The sequence below is a fragment of the Balaenoptera borealis genome, assembly GCF_965194805.1.
Source record: "Balaenoptera borealis genome assembly, chromosome: 5".
Taxonomy (NCBI): Eukaryota; Metazoa; Chordata; class Mammalia; order Artiodactyla; family Balaenopteridae; genus Balaenoptera; species Balaenoptera borealis.
The window spans coordinates 61,849,439-61,872,041 of NC_138862.1; the positions used below are offsets into that span (position 1 = coordinate 61,849,439).

The 22,603-nt window shown below is 39.2% G+C and overlaps 1 long non-coding RNA gene across 10 annotated transcripts in view; it reads left to right on the forward strand.

Annotated features, from left to right (window-relative positions):
• LOC309630049 overlaps nucleotides 1-22,603 on the forward strand; it is a 384,028-nt gene that overhangs the window by 215,530 nt on the left and 145,895 nt on the right. For 6 of the 10 annotated variants that reach the window (XR_014245375.1, XR_014245376.1, XR_014245377.1 and 3 more), the window contains one exon: nucleotides 1-22,603. This exon is cut by the window's right edge. The exons of 3 other annotated variants lie outside the window; for them this stretch is intronic. This is a non-coding gene — a long non-coding RNA (uncharacterized lncRNA). One more of the 10 variants, XR_014245379.1, reaches the window with a different exon arrangement.

Sequence of the window (22,603 nt, forward strand, 5' to 3'; positions counted from 1 at the left end):
AAACTCTCAGCCTTCCCGGAGAAATGACACTTGCTTGAACTGGAGTCATCAATTAGTGACGTTTGGAAGAGAAGTGAGCATGCCACACTTTGGGAGCAGTATGATTGAACCAAAGCACAGAGGTGAGATACAGCCTGGTCTGTTTTGGGAATTACATGTAGCTTGCTATTGCTGCATTATATTAGGAAGGAAGTAGTCAGAGATGAAGCTGAAAATACCAGCTGAAGCATGAAAGACCTCCTACATGATGGCAGGGAGCTTGGACATTATCTGTGCATGGAGGGGATCCACTGATGGTTTTAAGTAGGGAGTGATGTGATCTAATTAAGATTTTTAAAACATCACTCCAGACATTCTATGGAGAATGGATTGAAGGGAAGGAAGGGTGAAAGGGAAATTGAAGAGATCAGTTAGTAGGCTTTATAAGTTATGTGATCTGCATTAAACAACAGCTAACTAAGGTTATCTCATGAGACTTCAGTTAAAGAACTAAAAAGAGTGTGAACAGGGTTAAGGGAACCACCAAGAATGTTAAATTACCCCAGGACTAGCAACAGTGGGAATCGTTACCAACCCCAGGCATGAAGGGTGGAGGGAAGAAAATAGTGAGAGCTGAACCATGGAGAAAGAGCACCTGATAGGAGTTTTAACCTTACTTAGGTCAGGTTCTCCAGAAGTCGACCCCAGAGGAGGATTAATGTGCAAGTCAGTTATTCAGGAAACGCTTCCATGGGGAACTGGTAAAGAAGTAGGGGGAAAAACATGCATGGACACTATTTCATCAGCATATGGTGGAAGGAAGGTGCTGTGCAATGAGTTAGGAATGAAAAGGAGTCAAAAGGTCTGGTGCCAGGGCCTCTGCCACTTAAGTCATTCAAATCCCTGGTTTTTAGTTTGACCATCTATGAAATGGGGAGAGTGCATCCTTACAGAGCCATTGTGGGAATAAAATAAGAAAGTATAAGTGTTTTGTGAGAGGGTATGCTAATGTAAGGAGCTATGATGTAGGAAAATTGTAAATATTTTAACCCGACTAGTCTGGGGAATATGAGTTCAGAACTGGGGAGACACATGGAGGCTGCTCTTACATCTCCTGGGCCCCATGTTTGTGCTCTAGGCCTGATATCAGACAGTCTTTGAATTAGTTTCTGGACACTAATGACTATTTTTATGATGAACAGAAAAGAGTCTGCTGAATAAATTTTTAAATTTTTTATGATGTTAAGGGTAATTGGGGAAATTTTTAAAAATATTGTCATTTAAAAAAATTGGATATAATACCTAAATGATGGTATATAGGTACAAAGTACTATGGTTATTATATTTTTAAAAGCAAAAGTATCTTTTCAGCAACTATGAAGCTGGGGAGATCCCTGCCGGGGGAAGGACACCTGGTCTCATTGTCCTCCCAGCCCTTCCACCCTTCCCCGAAGCCCCTCAATAAAATGGCTTAATCCGCAACCCCCCCCCCCCCGCAAAAAAGCAAAAGTATCTGATATTGAGGCATTGTCACAGTATGGCTCTGCTGGCAAACAAAATTGTTATCTATTGTTATTGGAAATCTGACAGTATATCAAATGAATAGAATTGTTGCCTTCTTAAATGTTGTCAAAATCTAATTATTGTTATTATTGCCATTTTGTATTTCCCCAAACTTTTCTATAAACATCTGGGCTATAGAGTAATTTCTCACTAAATGATAACATCCATGACCCTGTGAGAAATTTGGTAAAACTTTTTGATGTGGAGAACTCTCGTTATCTCTGAATGTTGAGGAGAAAGAGCAGAAAGGTGCCGAAGCATCTGATTCCATTATGATCGATGCACAAGTTACTTCCTCCAGTGACAGCAGGAAATACTGGTAACCTTGGCAACACTGATGGCCCTTCCCATCCTTTTTAATTGAAATAGCTGTTGCTAGGATACACCCTCAAGCAAAAAGAAGGGAAAAGAGGGGGGGCAAGAGAATGAGAGAAATGAGAATGGAAGGGGGAGAGAGGATGAGAGAGAAAGAGAGAAAATAAGAAAGGAGAGAACGAGAATGAGAATGAGAAAGAAAGATAAAATGAAAATGTCAGGTGGTATTTGAAGGACAGACTTCTGGACATGAAAGAGACTGTTGAATTACCACCAAAATTAGAGAGCATGGGGTGGGGGTAAAAGTAGAATGTTAGTTCCTGATTTACTAAAAATCAATAATTCATATTTCATTTTGACTTTGAGCTTTCTCATGCAAGCTACTTATCCTTAATGTAGGTGTTTTCATATTGCCTTGGAAAAAAAATGTTTATTAGCTCTCTTTCCCTTACCCAAACCCCCATCAGCATTCTTTCTTCTGAGGCCTCACTCTTCCACTAGCCTGAAAATAGAATAACTGTAGAGAATAACATTATATTAAAATGCAGTGAATGCTCCCCATCAGGAGGGCACGGGTGAAGTTTCTCCAGTGTCTAGAGGAAGCCATGACCCCATCATCCATGTTTCTGCCCTCACAGCTTCCTTCCATCCATGCATATGCTTAGATATTGGGTGAAGACAGTTTCAGCAGCTGACAACCTCTGAGTTCAGGGGAAACGTGATGGTTGCTCTGGGTGATTGTAGCTTTTGGTAGCTGGGGAGTCACATTATGCAAAGCTTACAACTGAGGAGGACTGACTTGCTGAATGATTCCTCTCTACTGTGATGTGGAGAAGAGTTACCCTGGGCACATTCCCCATTTCCAGATAATGAGGAGGTTACCCAAGATAGTGCCATAAAGTAATTAAGTGGCTTTGACATCTTAGGCATTTTGCTACAATTGAAGGAGGTTTGTGTGCTTTGTTCAGCATGGTATCATCAGCACCTAGGAGAGCACCAAGAACATGGTAGGTACTCAATAAGTGCTGATGAATGAATCAAAGGAAATGACTTCAACTTTCTGGGTGACAGTCATCTTACCATTTTCAATTTTAGTTTAGGGGGAGCCCAGTCCTGACCTCTAAAAGTGGGGGACCCAGGAGTCAACTCATTATTAGAGCACCTCGCCTCTCACCATGGTGATTGATTCAAGAATGGGTCTATGATGAATCAGAGTTGATGGGATAGACTGAGAATTTTTCTTAGGATTTCTAGCAAGAAACTTTTACTATCTTCCAATTGCATGTGGATAAGAGAGGATATAGTGTCTGGTTCTGCTACAGCCATTTGCAAACATAGTGGCCTGAGACAAGAGCTAATCCTAATGAAGCAGAGCCAAGAAGTGAGAACTCCAACTTTGTTCCCAGAGGACTGTTTCCAAGGTCTCCCAAAGCTGCAAACCCCCCAGAGGTCACAGAGATCAGCATCACCTATTCGCCATGCTGCACTGGAGTCACAGGTGTACAGAGATGCTGAGGATGTCCTTTTCCCAATACAATGTCTCACTTTTCTACCTGGTTATTGAATCAACATTGCTGTGTCTTTTTAGTTTACCAAATTTATTTTTTAGATGGCTCTGTTTGCTTCTTCTGGCAACTTGCTTCTATGTAGTCTTGGTCCCTCGTACTTGGGATTTGACTGAGATACAAATAGTTTTTCTCTCTTTCACATCTTTACTTCCATTTCATAGATGCTTCTGAATTCTTTGGATTTTCTCACAAACTTCCTTCTTAAAGACATCTTCAGTTAATGCAAATAATAAAGCAGACACCAAGAAGCTTCTCACCCACCAATTATCAATATTATTGTCCTTCAGACATTTCTGAGTTTCAGGTAGGGCTTAACCAGAACCCACTACTACAAGCAAAATAAAAGAAATTCTGAAGAACTCAATCATTGTCAACATTCTATGGCTTTGACTCTAATACATGATTTATATATCATCCTAAATTTATAACTTAATATTTATTATGCCCCTGTCATCTGCCAGGGACTAACCTAAACACTGGTTACAGCCTTCATGGATCTTACAATCTAGTGGGCATGGGGAGTAAATAAATCATAAACAAATGAACAAGATTTCAAGTCACTATATGTTCTACACAGAGACAAAACAGGGTGATGTGGGATGTCTGAGGTCCACTTTAGGGTGACCAAGAGGCCTCTTGGAGGAAATAACAATTGAACCGAGATCTAAATGATGAGAAGGAGCTCATTGTGTGAAGACGTGGTGGGGAGGTGGTTTTAGACAGAGAAAACAAAGTCTGAAAACCCTGAGGTGAGAATGAGCTTAGAGTTTGAAAAAATGGGGATATCGCACTGAGAGAAGACATGGAAGTATAACATTTGAGGGGATCAAGAGTTTTATCTAGCAGGTTGAATACATTAGGTTGTAATACAAGCGAGAGGTTAGAGCTAGAGATGTACATTTTAGATTAATTCGGCTATAGATAGTATTTTAATTATAAGACTGAATGAACTCACCTGGGGAGAATGTAGATAGAGACATGCAGAGGGCTAGAGAATTCCAGCATTTGGAGAAGGCCAAGCAAGCAGAGGAGGAGATGCCAATTAATACGAATCTGGTAAAGAAAAACCATAAAGTTGGAGGAAAACAGGAGAATATGGTTATCAGTCAGAAAAGGGAACAGTAACCTGTATTGAATGTTGCTGGGAGGTCAAGTTAGACATATCCAGACAGGTAACCATTGGATTTGGTAACACTGGTGCCCTTAACAAGAGGAGTTTCAAAGCAATGGTGGGCTGGAGACAAGGCTGAACTGAGTTGAAGACTAAATAGGTAGCAATAATGAGAGACATCAACCAAGGACCGTCCTTTCAAGAAGTTTGGCTGTGAAAAAGAGAAAATAAATGGTGTAGTATCTGGAAAAGATTTGAATTCAAGAGAAGGTTTACTCTACTTCCAAAGGTTGGAGATACTTGAGAATTTTTGAATATGAAATCAGTGATTTAGCATGAGCCTGCCAATGCCTGTCCCAAATTCAAGGGGCTTGGATGAACAGAGATAGACAGGTACTCTCTGAAAAGCTCTGCAGGGCCCAAAGACTGCAGTCTCAATAGTGTGCCCCAGTCGATATTTATATTTTGCTTTGTCATTGCCTAACTTTTACAATTCTCAGATATTAAGAGGCCAATTCTGAATCAAAGTTTCCTTATCAAACTGCTAATGCAATATTAGTTTTATACATCAAATAAGAGAAGAAAGAGCTTTCCTGGGTAGTTATAAATGGAAAAGGCAGAAGTTAAATTTAGCCTAATATTAATATTTTAACAGAAAAATAAATCAACTAGAAAAACAGAAATAATGATATAAATAATTTTTATCATTAAAAGCAATCGTTTTTATTTTATCTTTCCATTTCCCATTATTTTGGTGTAAAAATAGTTTACCCTTTTTGTTAAGGGATGTGGAAATTTCAGGTGCTTTTGGGAAATGAGGAAAGTTGTCTAGGGCTAGGACCTGATATTATACTTATAACAGAATATAGACTAAGTTTTAGTATTTTTTTGAAAGTTAAAAAAAAAAAAAAAACTACTTAAAAGTTACTCAGTACTCTGTGGTGACCTAAATGGGAAGGAAATCTAAAAAAGAGGGCATATATGTATACGTATAACTGATTCACTTTGCTGTACAGCAGAAACTAACACAACACTGTAAAGCAACTATACTCCAATAAAAATTAACTTAAAAAATATGGTATTACCAAGGAAAAATTAAATTAAAAAAGTAACACAGAAAAAAAAAAGTTACCAGCAATCTCTGCCTTCTAGGAAGAAATGGGAATTAACTTTGAGGCAGATTATCCTTTGTTCTGGAAAAAGCTGTCCTCTGTAGACTCCTAGGTTAGAAGAATCCCCACCACCACTCCCCCAGGGAAAAGAAGTATCTACACTAATAGTAATGTTCTTATCCTGGTTTCTTATTTGAATTGGCAAAGCAAAAATATATTTATTTGCTCTAGATGTCCCTGAGTGTTGGGTTAAAGTTAGGATGGGCACTGACTATGTAGAATAGTAGTGTTTTGTACAGTCTGATTCTTAAACCACTCTCATCAGCATTACTAGGGAGTTGGGTAAAAACACATAGTCCTGGATGCCTCTCCAGACCTATTGGATGAGAGTCTTTGAAGATGGGCCCACAAATATGAATTCACTTTTCAGAGGATTCTTACCAGTGGTATGCTCCTACATGTTGGCTCTTGAGTTAGGGGTGGGGGAAGGAGAAGCCCTGATTTATATTATTTACCAATTTCTCCTCTTCTAATCCAAACAGAGGAATTAGAAGAATAAAAAAAAAATTGATGGTAAGAAAGGGGAGTTTGATGACCATTTTCTTTTTATTTTTTATCAAGGACTATTTTCACTACTCTGCAGTTCAAGCTTGAAGCTGACATTTATATTTAGCAAGTTTTGCTTTCACCTTGCCTCCTCTCTTCTCAGAAAACAGGCAAATCTTTCTGTTTGATAGTTGCTGCCGGTCACACTTTTCTTCCTCCCCTTCTCCTTCCAGCTAATGCTTCTCTTTTCAGTGTATCTGTCCCTTCCTCCCATAGCACTAGGTGGATGATCATTCTTTTCCATCAGTGTTGTATTTGTAGCTTGGTTTTCAACATGACTAACAAAGCTGGGATTTCCAGGGCTGCTTCTCCCCCCTCCCCTTCTTGAAATGAGATTTACATTAACAGGGGCCATAAGAAGGCAGGAAACTTAAACAACTGATCAGACCCAGATCAGTAGCTCACATCTTTTCACTCCAGAGAGAAGTCACTGAAAATTCTCCACCCCTACCACAGAGTCAGACACATTGCCTCTTTCAACCTGAGGCTGACCTCTGAGCTGAGGTGCAATCCTATCACCCACCTCATCAGCCTGTCACCTGATAATGCATCCCTGTCAGATTCTTCTCAATAAACCTTATAATGTCTGCTCTTCTCAACAGCTGGGGCCTAATCTCTGAGCAATGATCTCAGAAAGATGACCCTGAAGTTCCTTTAATTTGTTATAGGATTAACATTATACATCAATGTCCTTTTCTTTTCCCAATAGGTTATGAGTTTGGTGGTTACAGAGCCAAGTAGCACCAAGAGTTTAAGGGTCTGAATTGTTTATCCTGATTCATCCTGCTGTGGTATTTCAACCAAACAGCTTAACAGTTCAGCCTTCAATTTTTCCAACTATGAACGACAAATAATAACATAATAAAAGCTCCCTCCCATCACTCACACTCTTATTTCCTAGGTGTTTTTAAAGGAAAAATGGGGATAGAAGTTTTGTCTGTTCAGGATTAATCCTTTGGTTGACTTGAAAACACAGTTGGATGGTTTAGTATGCCATGTAAAGATTTAACATTTTCAGAGAGTTCTACTTTAGTGCTTTGTATGAATCATCCCACCCATTCTTCCCAATAACCCTGTCAGGACTTTACAGCTGAGAAAACCGAGGTTCAGAGGACTTGAAATGATATGGGTGGAGCTAGAATTCAAACCCAGGTGAACTGGCTTCCCCTAATGACCCTCAAATCTATGTCTCAGACATAAGATAATTCTCTGTCAAGATCTTTTTCTCTTGAGCTCCAGATTGTATATCTAAGTAAGTACCTGTTGGGCACTGCTATCCTTTGGAGGCTGACATTGCAAGACAAAGCCTCTTCCTGATCTGGTCACTGCTTATCCATCTGGCCTTATCATTTACCCCTCTCCCTCTCGTACTCTACACTTGAGCCCTACTGAACTACTTGCACTTCGGCAAAAACACATGCTATGATAGATCCTGTGGTATCCCACATGTATCTTTCCTTTGGGACCAAGGCATACATTTCCACAACTGCCAGGAGTCCTGGCTGTTGCCTACATATAGCTGAGTATTTCGGAAAGGATTGCCTTACCATGCACAAAGTTTCACCCCATTCCAGAAGCAGCCTATATCCCATGACTGGTCAGTGGGGGCATATAGAGCCCAGTACTCAAAATGTGACAACTCTGAACACTGTTCCAACTCAGCGCTTCCCCCATAGGATGCACTGGGTCCTCTGTTGGAACCGCATTACTGTTCAACTTCTCCCTCTGCCTAATCCTGCTCCCCTTACTCCTCTGCAAGTATTTTTCTTCCTAAGAGCCCTCTCCATAATTCTGCATTCAAATCTCTGCTTCACAGTCTGTTTCCTAGGAAGCCTGACCTAAAACAGTTGGTACCAGAGTTGTCCTTGAAGCTTTAAAATGGAATTTTGGAGCTATATTAGCTTTTTACTAGCTGGCAATGAGAACCCTATTACTGGTAGTAGGTAGAATTTGGATAACTCCTGGAATGCTGTAGCAATGGGAAAGTTACATCTTTCATTGATGGTAAACTGGGATGGAAACTGAAAGAGAAGGTACTGCAGGTGCACTGTTAAGACAATCGAGAGGTTCTAGGAGAGAAATAATCATAAAAACCATGGAATCAGATGGCTTTGGCTAGGTGCTATCCAGGCATTAGAGAAAGACAATGAAGGACTGAGAGTAATTAATCTCAAATTTAGGGCAAAATGAGAAAGCCAGCAGGTCTGAGGGCAGAAAGGCTGAGGACAAAACCCAGAATGTGATTTTAAGTGTAGCGGAGTCCAGAGAAGATAGATTTGTTAACCTGGCAAATCTGCTTCACCAAGGTCAGGGCCTTAACTGAAAAAGAGGCTTGGCATGGGGTTATTTGGGCTGATGCCCTTGAAAATCTTGAATCTCTACTCTCCTCTGAACTCACAGAAGTGTTGTAGTCCTTCCAGCTAAAAGTTACCACTTCCTTTTGCTTGCAAAATAGCAAGATAACATATGTGCCTACACCTCCTTTCCCTTCCGCTTCACATCTCCACCTTCCCTCGTGGCCACCAGAACAAGAACTAGGGGCAAGTCACAACATAACTGGCTGAGGAAGTGTTTGGTCTGTCTACTAGCAGAAGGAAGGAACTGTGCACCCAAAGAGCTGCAGGACCCAGCCAACATGTATCAATAGGACAAGGAGAGAATGTATGGGACTTGAGCCTGAGATCCTGGATCCAGGTGGGAGGGGAGAGGAATGAAAGCAAAACATAAATTTGGATAAGGGAGAATTTATTTATATGGGAACATTCTCCACTGATGCATGATTTAATACCCTGTCAAGGACCCAGGAGATAGTGCTAATATGCTGCTAGAATGGTTCTTTGAAGCTTGGGAAAAGCTATGGCCCACACTAACTAAAAATACCAGAACTTCCATGGCACATGGTGAAAGAAGAGATCAAAAGGTTCAGAGAAGAGGGTTTGCTAGAGTGGATGTACAATGTAAAGCAGAAACCCGTTGACTAACCATGTTTCACTTAATGTAAGGGTCCACAGGACACTCCATTTACCATACTGATAAAAAATGCACTGATGAGAAAGCCACCAGCATAAATAAGATGCTCAGTGATAGCTGTCCTCTGTAGGCTAAGGCTGATGGTAGAAGATGCTGTTACAGAATGGGGAACACTGAGAGCAATGAAGAGGATGCCAAAATAAGAGAGGCCAGGTGATAGCACTTAACTGTCAGAAACAAGGTGGTCACAATGATCATAATAAATGGCCAGTCTGAGTAATACCCAGGAAGACTTGACCCACACAGGGCCAAGGAGATGGTTAATAGAACACAGTGTATGCATAGGTAGTCAACAAGGGTATGCTTGATGTATGCAATCAAAGGAGTCAAAGATAGCTATTCAGGAGGTAAAGGGAACTTATTCCAGTAAAAAGTCAAAGTCCCTTGTTCAGTTTCTGGAACCTGAGCCAGTTCTCAACCCTAGATCCCACTGCTTGAAGGAGAAGTCGGGTCTTCAAGAGGAAGAGATCTGCAACTCCATATTAAGTACACATGATAATTCCCTCAGTACTTCCTCAAGGTACCTATGACTATTTCAATAATAATGTCCTGGGGAAAATGGGAATATCCAGTCATCTTGTGTAGTGTGATACACAGGGTCTAAGTTAACGGTGATATCTAGGGACCTGAAACATCATTGTGGCATCAATCAGAGTAGGAGCATATGAGAGCCAATTAGTAAATAAAGGCCTGGTCCAGTTCCATTTCACAGTGAGTTCATTAAGTCTATGACTCACTATGTAATCATTTCCTTAATCCCCAAATGTAAAATTGGAATGGGTACACTTCATATCTGGCAGAATTGCTATATTGGTTCTTTGGCCTTTGGAAGGCATATGCCTTTCCCAACCATCCAAGATTGCTATCATATTTGTGAGCAAACTAATGGATTCATAGCATTATATCCTCCATTCAAATCACCAGTCTGGCTTCTACGAAAAAATTTGAAAAGCAGCTGGATTTTTGGAGATGATAGTGGGCTTCTGCAAACTCAAGTGGTAACCCCAATTGCAACTGCTGTGCTGGATGCAGTATCTTTGCAGACCAGATTAACACACACTCAGATCCATAATATGTAGCCATTGATCTAGCAAATGGGTTCTTTTCCATCCCTTTTAGGAAGAAGGATCAGATACAGTTTATGTTCATGTGGAATGGGCAGCAGTATATTATGGTCTTGCTCCAGGCTATGTTAACTGACCTGTCTTCTGTTATAATATAGTCCAAAGGGACCTAGACTCTTTATTCTTCAGAACATTATTGGTCCACTGTAACAATGACATCATGTTACTTGGACTGCATGAGAAAGAAATGGCAAGTACATTGGAGGCCTTGCTAATACACATGTGCTGCAAAAGATGGGAGATAAATCTAATGAAAATTCAGGGCTCTGACATATGTATTTTTAGGAGTATAGTCATCTGAGAGATGCCAGGATATTCCTTCCAAAGAAAAGGAGAGATGAACGCATCTCATATCTTCTACCCCTAAGAAAAAGCATGACACTTTTAAGTCTTCTTTGGGTTCTGGGATGGCATATTTAATACTTGGAAATACTGTTTCTTCCCATTCACCAAGTGACACAAAAAGACTGTGAACTTTGATTAAGACCTAGAGCGAAGGGGCTCTGCAGCCTGCATGCCTGGCATATATGGTCCTGTAGCACTAGTGGTAGTTAACTATGATGGGGAAAGATGTTTGAAGTTTGTGATCAGTCCCAGTAGGCAAATTTTAAAGTGGACTCCTAATATTTTAGAGTAAGGTTGTGCCATCTGCAGTAAACAACTAGAGACCAAAATATCATTTGCAAAGTAAGTCTTGCTATGCTCCTAGGACCTGGTAGAGGAAAATCATGGGACATCAATTGACCTTGGAGCTAAGTCTGCCCATCCTGAGCTCGGGTCTTTTTGACCCATCAAGCCATAAAGTCAAGCTGAACTAACAGCAATCCATTGTAAGATGGAAGGGGTATAGTGATTGAACTGGGAATGAGCAGAGCCATAAGGTACAAATAAGTGCATGTTATCTGCCATTGTTACAGTGACACCTCTTCCTCAGATCACACCTATAGCCACATGGGGATTCCCTTTTGGCCAACTGACACAGAAGGAAGAGGACATGCTTTGTTCCTTGACAGGCTGGCTCTGTATGTGGGTCCAGGTGGGATGAACTCGCTATGAACCATATGACTCCAAGTGGTGCAAGGGCTGGCCTATGTTGTATGCTGTGTTATACCACCTAGATCCCCTTTCAGAAGTAATATCTTCATCCCACAGCTGTCAGTGTGTTGGCTGCTGAAAGTCTGTAGCTGATATGTTCTCTCAAAATTGTCCTCCGTTGAAGGGACCTGCCTTGTCCAAGGCCACACGCCTTCCCTAGGGCAGTCCAAACTAATCACCTGATGATGCAGGAGTACAAAGGTTCAGCTTTTGTATTGCATGCAAATATCTGCCTCAGAGTCTGTTTTCCAGACAACTGGACCTGAGGTAAGTTCTCTTCCTGCTTTCAGTCTTTTAAACATGCCAATAAATTAAATGTTCTTGTCTGTCCTCCTCAACTTCACCTAAGCCAGTGACTTTCAACTCTTCCTTCCCTTTAGAATAATTTAATTGATTTAAAAAAGTTAACTCCCAGAACAATGAAATCAGAATCTCTGGGGAGAGAGGCCTAACATCTATATTTTTCAATCCTTCCCCCAACCCCACCACCTTGATGTTTCTGATGCATAATGATGGTTGAAAATTACAGATCTTATAAATGCCTGCTTCCCAGTGCTTTTTGAGGATCTAGTAGCTATCATTTCTTCTGAGAAGTTCTCCACAGTCTAGTGCCTTAAGGTCCAGACACTCAGCCCTCTGTGCTTACCTGGATTTGGGGATTTATCATACTCTATAATTGCCAATTTACTGATCATTTTTGCCCACTTGACTAAGACCTCCTTGAAACAGAGATTATATCTTAATCACTATAGTAACCCCAGTGAATAGCCCTATGTCTGGCACATACTTCTTTCTTTATACATATGTGTTTAATAAGCGGGATGTAGATGTGGCAGTCACTGGCATACAAATGATAACAAAGCTGGGAATGAGGATGAGATTACTATGGAAAGGTATTCAATTATCAGTCTTTTTACAAATGAGAACTCCTTTTTAACATTAAAGTTTTAATTACAACAGAAAATCCAACATACAACATATGTTGGAAGCAATTAGAGTGTATATGTGGGAAACTTAGCACACATTTTTTCAGATAATGCTTGGTGCACATATGGTTTCAAGGACTTCTTTTGATTATACAGAGGTCTGCCCAAGAATCTCTCTAGAAGAAGTGGAGGAACCAGGACTGAGCCCTTGGAATATTTAGGTGGAAAAAGAAGTGGCTGTCACAGACAGAAAAAAAGATAGGCCAAAGGTAAGAAAAGATCCCTTAAAATGTTGCAGAACCAAGGGAGGAAGGGATGCCAAGTTGTTAGTGCTCAGAAAGGTTAGATAACAATAGCTTTTGGCCCTGGTTTTCACCTTTAACTTTCCTCCTCTTACCCCCAGCCACACCCTTTTTGATCAGAGTGGGTTACCAATAAGCTGTGTTATGGCCTTTAACCTTTAACAACAACTCTCTCTCTCTGCATGTTGGGGCAATCAGATTCCCTCTCTTCTCTCTCTTGAGAATTTGAGTTATTTGAACTAGAAGATGTATACGAAAGGGAGAGTTAACAGTGGAAGCAGAGCTGAAAGAAACTACATAGTGAGCCGTGAGATAGAACCTGGGCAATGAAAGCAGAAGCTGTGAGTAATTCAAACTCAGATCCGTAGAACAGTACAATAAATTAGCAAGTGGCTGAGAGAAGAGATTGAGTTGGATGGGCAAAGAAGCAGAGGCCCAGCAAGAGAAAGATTCGTACAGTCCCTGAGAGAGGCAGCTGCTATGAAGCGGGCCTCCCTGACACTGCCCCTCTCTCCTGGTTCTAGTCCCACTCAGTATCCTGGATGTTACAGCAAACTTCCCTTTTCTTCAGGTCATCAGAATTAAACCCTTTTCCTTGTGATCAAAATAGTAGCCAGGGTACAAACCCAAGTTTTGTGGCTCCCAATCCAGGGCTCTCTCCATTGTGCCCATTAGCCTTTGTACCTGCTTGAGCCTTTCTTCTCTACCCCGTGACCAATTTTCTTTATACAACCTTTGTTGTGGGTGGGAGAAGGCAAGTAGTCCCCAAGATACAGTTCATGCAATCTATACCAGTTATGCCTTCTATTATTAAGACAACTGTCTCAAACACAACCAGAAACTGTTGAATTATTGCTAGTTTTAAAATTTTTACTCTTATCCCATGATGGCTCTGTTGTTGCATAAACATGTTATCAATCATCTTATGTGTATGAATATGGCTCTGTTTTCTGTTTTCTTCCCAACCATATTTTTTATACTTGCCTAAACTGGTAGAGCAGACCACAAGAATTAGTGTTATCTCTAACAGTTGACTAATAATTTATTTCCCTTTGGAAGCTTACACTGGAAGAATTTAACTCAGCACTATCAGTCAGGGTTCAACCAGAGGCAGACCAGTAGGAGATTATGTTAAGAGACTTATTGCAAGAAATTTGCTTATATGATTGTGGAGGCTGGCTAGGCAAGTCTGAAATCTATAGGGCAGGCCATGAACTCTTGGGCACAGGCTGAAGCTAATGTCCATAGGCAGAATTTCGTCTTCATCAGGGGAGTCTCAGCTCTGCTCTTGAGACCTTTCAACTGGTAAGAGTCAGGCCTACCCAGATTATCTAGGATAATCTTGTTTATTTAAACTCAATTAATTATGGGCTTTAATCACATCTACAAGATACCTTCACAGTTAATTGAATAACTGAGTACTGTAGTCTAGAGGAGTTGACATATCAAAAGATCATCATAAGCACCATGGGAGAGGGCTACTATGAAAATGTGAAATGTTATCATTGTTATGAGCAAAGTAGTAATTTTACTTCTCTAAGCTTCAATTTTCTCTGGAAAAAAAAAAAAACCTGAGCAAATTGGATTTGACTGATTTTATTTGATCAATATTTATTTATTTATTCATTCATGTGCCAGTAATGCACTGTGCTAGCCACTTTCATTCATTTCATCAGCAAATTCTATCAGTTCTGCCTTCAAAATATATCGCAAATCCTACTACTGCTCTGTTTACTGTTACTATCCTGCCCCAAGTCACTGTCTTCTCATTTTTGGATTGTTGTAATAACATCCTTAGTTGGTCTCCATGCTTCTCACCTAGTCCCCACTGTAATTTAATCTCCACAAAGTACCTAGTGTAAGTCTTCTAAAACTCCAGACAGATCATATTACTCCTTTGGTTAAGTGCTCCAAGCAATTCCTTTATCATTCAAAGTCAAAGCTCAAGTCCTTTCTGTGGCCTGTGTGTGCCTACCTGATCTGAGCCCACTACTTCACTCTTGTCACCCAACTCTTTCACCCTCCTTTACTCTATTCCAGCATCATTGTTCTCCTCACTTTTGCTCCAACACCCAAAAAGTATCCCCACTGCAGGGCCTTTAAACATATTATTCTCCTTGGCCAGAATGAGAAATCTGCTTTGTTTCCTCACTTCCTTCAGGTGTCACCTTAACTGTCACCTTTTCATGGTGGTCTTTCTTGGCCACCCCTTAATAAATAGCATCCTTTCGCAATGTCATAATGCTCTATCCTCTTTCCCGGTGTTATTCTTCTTTACATCTATCACTTGGTTTGCTTTATTTGCTGTAGTGCCTAGAATAGTACCTGGAATGTAGTCGGCATTCAAAAAATATTTGTTGAGTGATTGAAAGATAGAAAAATGTCTACTTGTTGTGAAAGTCAGGAAAAAAAACCCTAAATCCTCTTATCTGAGCACTTTACAGTACTTTTGTGTTGAGAAAAATCCTTCTCTATATCAAATTTGGCAGAGAATTTTCTCTGCTTTTTTTCTTTTTTGAATGTTATTGTGATGTCATTTCTCTCATGACCATTCATTGAATATGTGTTCCTATGGTTACAGTGTTATTTCCAGTCAGAATCCTGTTGAGGAGAAACCTGAATTTTGTATCCCAGTAAGTTAAGATTCCCTTGACATACTATTGAGATACAAATGGACTTTCACAAATCAGCTTCCTGTGTCATTCACCAAATTAGCTGGAAAGGTGGAGTGAAAGACATATCAATATTTAGGGTTCAACTCCAGAGTTCTGAAAAATGGCACTGTAGGAAATAGACAAAATGAGTTGAACCCTAAATTATGAAAATGTGAAAACATTTATGTAGCTATATGGATATCTTCATATAATCTTTAAAAGAAGGAACATCGCAAATGCAAATTAATTTGTATATGCATGACCCAAATAAGATGACTGTTTCATGTCCAACCTCAGTTTTATAAGGATCTCAAAATCAGTGTCATTGTAATCACTGAAAAGCAATTTAGATTTTTATTGAAATATCTACGAAATATGGCAAAATAAATTGCATTTTAAAGCATAGGACAACATCCCCACACCCTGTGCCTTGCTGGGACACTGTTTGCTAGCTTTTTGTCCATAGGCTGTCTCTGCTTACTCAAGCCTGTCCTCTTACCACATTAAAAAAAAAAAAAAATTGTTCAGGACTTATTTTGTCCCTCAGAGTACATGTTATCCTTGAAAGACTAAACTTTAATTCATTTATTCATTCAACAAGCATTTACTGAGATATACAATATACCATATACTCTAATAAGAATAAGAACTGGCCCCTCTGAGTTGAAGAAAATCAACATATATTGTGTGTACCCTGAAACAGGGTAGGGAGATATGATATAATCAGCATGTTATTGAGCAAGATGTTATAAATTCTGGGAATGAAATAAATACATAAATTCATGAAAGAGTTTCTGATCCTTCTGGATAACTCAGTTCCTCATTTTGTTGGTGAATAGCCTCACTGATTCTCCATCATTAAAATTTTTCCTCCACTACCCCTTCCAAATTGAAAAGAATCCAAGGCACCACTCCAACCTGAGTTTTAAGATCCACCTTCTTGCAAATGTATTTTATGGCTAAATTGCTGTCTGTCTGACATAGGTCATTGGTTTCTTGACTAAGATCTATGCCTTTTTCTAAGTCTACCCCTGCACTAAGAGCTGCTATTTCACAAATAATAAATAAAAAATGGTGATGACTGAGCCTTCAAGATCTACTCACTGGCTTCTAAAACACATCTTTCATTTCTTTTGCTAGTGAAAATGGCAAATGCTTCTTAGAGTAATTGAAAAAGTTAGTTTGGCTGTTCTAGCCAACATTTTTAAAAGGCTGAATGAGAGTAAACAGAATCAATGATTAGGTGAAGTGATTTCCTGGGACTGTAGAGATTGAGTATAAAGAAATATGACACTTTATCTGGGCCCAAGAAGGGTACAGCTGTTTGTGTTCTTATTTAATCAATTACGATGAAAGGGAAATTCTGCTTAATAAAATGGACTGACTCACACACAGCTGGCTCTGGAGCATGTCCCTTGCAGAACGGGATTTGGGAGCTACATTTGCAGTTCTCTTAGCCAAAAGGACTCCCGAGTCCTCCATAGGATCTCATCTAATGTAATTTCCTGAGATTGGAATATTAATGCTGAAAACACTACAGGTCACATGTGGCTTAGAAGCTCTGGTGGGCAGAACTGCACCAAAGTCACCTGAAGTAGGCAGGGCAAGCCTAAGCATACACCCACCCTGCTTGTCAATTTCCTCTGACTTCATGTTGGCCTCAAAGGTATGGTTGTTTTGGAGCTGTCACTCTTGCTTATACTGCTTTCATACAAGGCTAGCCATGTGTGTATGTAATAGCCATAGCTATTATAATGTTAATATGTAGTCAGAAAGCCAAGTGTTTGGATTAATAGATGAAAATTTCAAGTTACTAGGAAAAATTTAGACAAATACCTAGTTGCTTCTAAATTGCTGTTTGGCATCAAAGAGCCAAGAATTTAACTTTCTCACTAAATTTATCAGTTTTATTCAGTTAGGGAATCTCACTCCAATTAAACACTGTTCATATTGGGACTCACTCTTTATTTGCCCTTTTTTTATATTGCTGGGTATTTGACTATACTTATCATCTAAGCTCTGTAGACTTAAACATGTTTGTATCCATATATTAACTCATATCCTTTGACCAAATAGATACATAAACAGTAGACTTTTAAAATTATGTTTTTAAATTATATCGTCAAGTAACATTTAGATTTAATGTGATACAATGTTGATTATGAAGATCATAAAGCCGTAACCCTATTATACACACTTCTAATTTGTGTAATTTGTATAAATAAAATTTAGATGTACAGACCTTCAGTAACGATGACACAGAACTTTGTGCACATGGATATGACAAGAAGGCATTTAGACTGCCACCAGTTCCAAGTTTGTTACATAATATTTGAAACTGACACAGGAGAGCATGCTGCAGACCTACATATTCCTGAGGGTTCATTTTCCACTGTGATGGCACCCGTTGTATGGAACCTGCATGAGTCACAGGTTATGCTAGAAAACGCAAATGTCTGGAGGAGCAGTTCTCCTTAAAGGGAGAATGTTCTCCAAGCTTGTGATTGTTGATGCTTTAATACAGTGTTTTGGTGTCACTCTGCTAGATTACTATGAACTAGCATATTTCAGGTCACAAAGGTTGTTCTGGGGGTGTTTTAATGCTCTTCACACGTGGTTTATCGATGATTGAAGATTTCTCATTGGAATAGCACATCTGTTCCCAGGTGAAAAGAAAAACATGACAGCCTCTGGCGTGAGAACAGCTACCAGTTAACATTAAGGAGAATTCAGCTAACAGCTGCCATTTCAATAGAAGCAGCCCATCAGATAGATGAAATGGCTAAGGGCTTTATGATAATGCTTACATTAGAAAAATCAGTCCCAAACAACAGTTTTCTCTGTTCAGTTACATATCTGTACAGTCTGTGTTTGTGACATTTGGTTGAATTTATTTTGTTTGAACTTGACCTAACCTGTTGTAATTTTAGTAAAAGTGGTCTCTAACACATAGTTAAAAAAATCTTTACAGGGGAAGCTTGGTAAAACACTCAAAAAGATGCTTCGTTGAAACCATCTCTACTGTTTAGATCTTCAAATACTTGCCAAATTAAAAACAAAAGGGAACTGATTTTCATATGCCTTGTTATTTCTTATTACCTACTAAATTTTACCCTCTTTGTTCTCTGGCCTAGCAATAAAAAGAACAAAAAAGTAAAATGGACCAAACTTAATAATGTATTAAATGTATGCAGTTGATTACTTCCAAGGACCTGTACTGTAGTTACAGTATTCTTAATAAAGCCTGTGGCAGACCCCATCAAATAGTGCTGATCTGCCAACATTGCTTCCCAAACCAGCCATCACCATGGCCTCCAGGCCTTCTCACAATTCCCAGAAAACCTGAGATGGAATGAAATCTTCTTATAAACTCGCAGAAAGTTCATGGGGTTTATTCATTCATTCAACAAATATTTACTGAGCACAAGATACTGGCCATACAGCATCCTGAACAAAGCATACAATCCCCCGCCCTCCTGGAGGATTCGTCCTAGTGGGAATTTGGATGAAATCAGACGCCGCCAGCTTCCTAGGACAGACTGGAACCTGCAGAGGCCTGAACAGGATTCCCCACCAACTGCAAAAAAACCTCCAAAATTGCTGATCCAAATTCCAGCACATATCCTCATTTTCTGGAGTTTAGAGACTCTGGAATGGATCAGAGATTCGGGGCTTTGTCTTGAAAGGACCAGAAGGGTGGAGGACATAATATAGTCTTCCATTCTCTTTCACTGTTACTCAGGTTGTTTTAGTGAAGTGGACCCTCAGGGATGTGTGCAATTGTCCATCTGCAGTAAAATAAAAAGCAACAAAAAAGCAAAAACAAGATCAAAACAACTCCATTAAGTATATTTCTCCTTGTGGTTCTAGGGTGCAGTATCAGAGTAATGCAGAGACTGTGTTCTTCCTGTCTAGGATCTTAGGAACTATTAGTTTGGCTGACAGCACAGCCCAACTCTACTCTAGGATGTGAGACTTGAAAAACTGTAAAGAGATATGGGTATGAAATACACTGACTTCCACAATTCCCATGTGCAGTATTTGTTCCTGCACAGTTGATCTAACTGACCTGAAGTTGACCATTGGCTGTAGGTTTCTGGTACACGGTACCCTTGCCAGAAGTTTCCATAATAACACCAAGTAAGGCTTCTGTCTAGACTACTCTCTGCAGTTGCCTCCTGATTGGATTCATAGAACATGTTCATTACTTGTGCTGACACAAGTTTCTTCTGTCTATTTTTATGTTCAATTTTAATTCTCTGCAAAGCAGACTGTCAAAGAATTTGAAGTTTTAAAGTACTGTTTTTGAATTGTTTTTAAAATTCCTAGCAGTGACATAAAATATTTAGGCAAAATTTGTTTTTGGTTTTTTTTGAGGAGGGGTTGAATTTCCTAAATTTATTAGAACACTGATCTTTATTAAAATATGAGCAATAGGTATATTAAGAGAGATTTAGAAACAGCTTGAGACAAACCTGTGAGGGATGTTGCTATATGCACAACAACAGCAAGACAGTGCCAATGGTATGAAAAGGTGAAAACAGCTGACTGATGTGTACAAACTTCTATAAAGACTCAGGGGTGGAAGCAGCCACTACCCATATAGCCCCTGAAAATTTGCGGAATCTATGAAGACTGCATAAATACGTGGTACCTGGCAAGAACGTTATGACACACCAGAAATGTAGGGTTACTGGGAAGTTCTGTAAAGGTTATTTGAGAGTGCCTAGGTTTTAAATGTACAATCCTTGATCCACAGCTTGAAATTTGCATTTATAAAGAGATTTAAGTCCCAGATGAACTGTCCTTTACCACTTCTAAGTCTTCTTAAGTCTAAACCTAAGGTCCAGAGCACACATCAACTGTTGCCACTGACAAGTGGTTGAAGACTTCTGTGAGATAGTGGCTTTGCAAAGAACATTTCTTTATTGATCTGGCCATGTGACACAGAGCTACTTCAACTCTCTTTTCTGCTCTGCTCAGTCTTTCCTCTATTAATGTCTCCTCGTTGGAGGCCTCAAGGACAGCTGTTATTGTGTTGGTGCAAGGAGTCTATCTGTAATGACCTTCTATAGAGCCCGGAAGCTGTGTGCTATGGCCACCCAATTATATCACAGGCTAAACAGCATCTTCTATTGGCTCTGGTGAATGGGCCAGGAAGCAAAATGATAAATCTTTATGATTAATCTCAATCCTGGATAGGAGCATAAAAGACCCCTAACCCCACCCCAATTTTCTTTTTCATTAGCCTCCTGATACTATCTCCTGAACAACATTGAAAGTAAGCAGCCTATAAATAATGCACAAGTTTCCTATACTAAAAGCTGATAAAGTTTATTGTACTTATAAAATAAATAGAAGGAAATGCTTTCAGTTTCCTATTTACAGGTCTCTGGGGAGATTCCAGGTATAATTTATTACTTCAATTTTAAGAATATAGTGTCCCTTCACACACGCGCTCTCTTCTTTTGCTCTCTCTTTTTTCTCTTTGGTATTTTATGTCCCAAACATAACATATAAGCGACCAGGCATAGACAATGTCAAGCCTTCTGTTACATACTCTTATTTTTGTTACAACTCCTTAATTACCTCTTTAAAGATAATTCTCTCATAACTTTACATTTTTCCTCTATGTTTCTGTTTTTTTCTGTTCTCTTCTTCTTTAGTTAACATACAAACTGTTGTTTCACTATTACCTAAGTTTCTTCCTATTCCACGTTTGTGTTCTAGAACCACCACCTATGTAGCCATGCCCTCATAAATTTGTGAGATTAACATATGGCTGTTAGTCTGCCACTGAAAATATGAAATGTCCACTTCCACTAATGCTCACCCAGACTTTGTAATTGCTTTATATAGAAGAAAAGCTTCTGGGTATTCGATAAATAGACTCTGAATTTCAAATGCTCAAAAAAAGGGTGGGGGACAGTGCTTAGATAAACCTCTGGTTCCATAGATGCTCTGCTTATTGATTAGCCAATATGGTTCACAGGTTCTGGAAACCTGGTCTTTCCCTGGATATAAAAATGGCAATGAGGGAATATGGGGATATATGTATACATATAGCTGACTCACTTTGTTATACAGCAGAAATTAACACACCATTGTAAAGCAATTATACCCCAATAAAGATGTGAAAAATAAAAATAATAAAGAGGAAAAAAGAAAAGTAAGATCTACTTAAAAAAAATAATGGCAATGACTGGAGAACATCTGGTGTGATATCTCCTTTCATTCACACCACTCAGTATTTCATTATTTCTGAGGTGCTGCATTTTGAAAACAAGTTTGGACTTGAATTATCACCCTATATTTTTGGTATCAAAGTGCACTTAACCTTTCCTTAATTAACTGCACTTTACTCCACACAATATCCTGCAAAGCAGAGGTAGCCGCAGCATCTTAGCTTCGGGGTGAGATGGGAGAGAATAGCGTTGTGTTCCTTTATTTATCATAAAGACCAACTGAAAAGGAGGCCATCTGAGAATGGTGGCTAAAGTCTTTAGAAGTTCAGAGCTTTGCCAAGTGAGGCTTATAAAATGTAGAGGTGTCTTCACCCATGCCCTTTACAAGACAGTTATTTATATTCACATATGGAAAGGCATGGAACAAAACAAAGAATACTATTTTAGAGCATTTATGAAATGCCTTGTTGATTATTTTTTTAAATACCTGACATTTATTGGGGCTTAATATGTGCCAGAAGTTGAGATACATACATATTTTCTCATTTAAATTTTGTAAGAAAACTAGGGAAAAAACTATTGTCCCCAGTTTACGGAAGAGGAAAAATGGGGTTCAAATAGGTGAAGTAACTCACTGAAGGTCACATAGGTTGTAGATGGTGGAGCCAGGTTTAAAACTCAGCTCTGTTTGACTCCAAATCTGTGCTTTAACCAAATGTAATTTTAAAAGTCCTGCTTTGAGTCACTATATAGTCTCCCCCAAGGTAACTGTTTTTTAAGATTTTATGTAAACATTTGAAACTTGTTTGATTTTTTTTTTTTTTAATTTGGGGGGTTTTGTTTCAGTAAGAGAAATCTGGATAACACCTTGCTATGCTTGATCTTTTATTAAAAAGACATTATACTTGTGCAGCAGACTAGCGATTACATAAACAAGAGAAATATTAATAATCAAACATTACACAATGACTTTATATTAGACTGCAAAATTTAATTTTTTTTTCTAAAATTTAAGAAGCAATTTTTTTCCTAC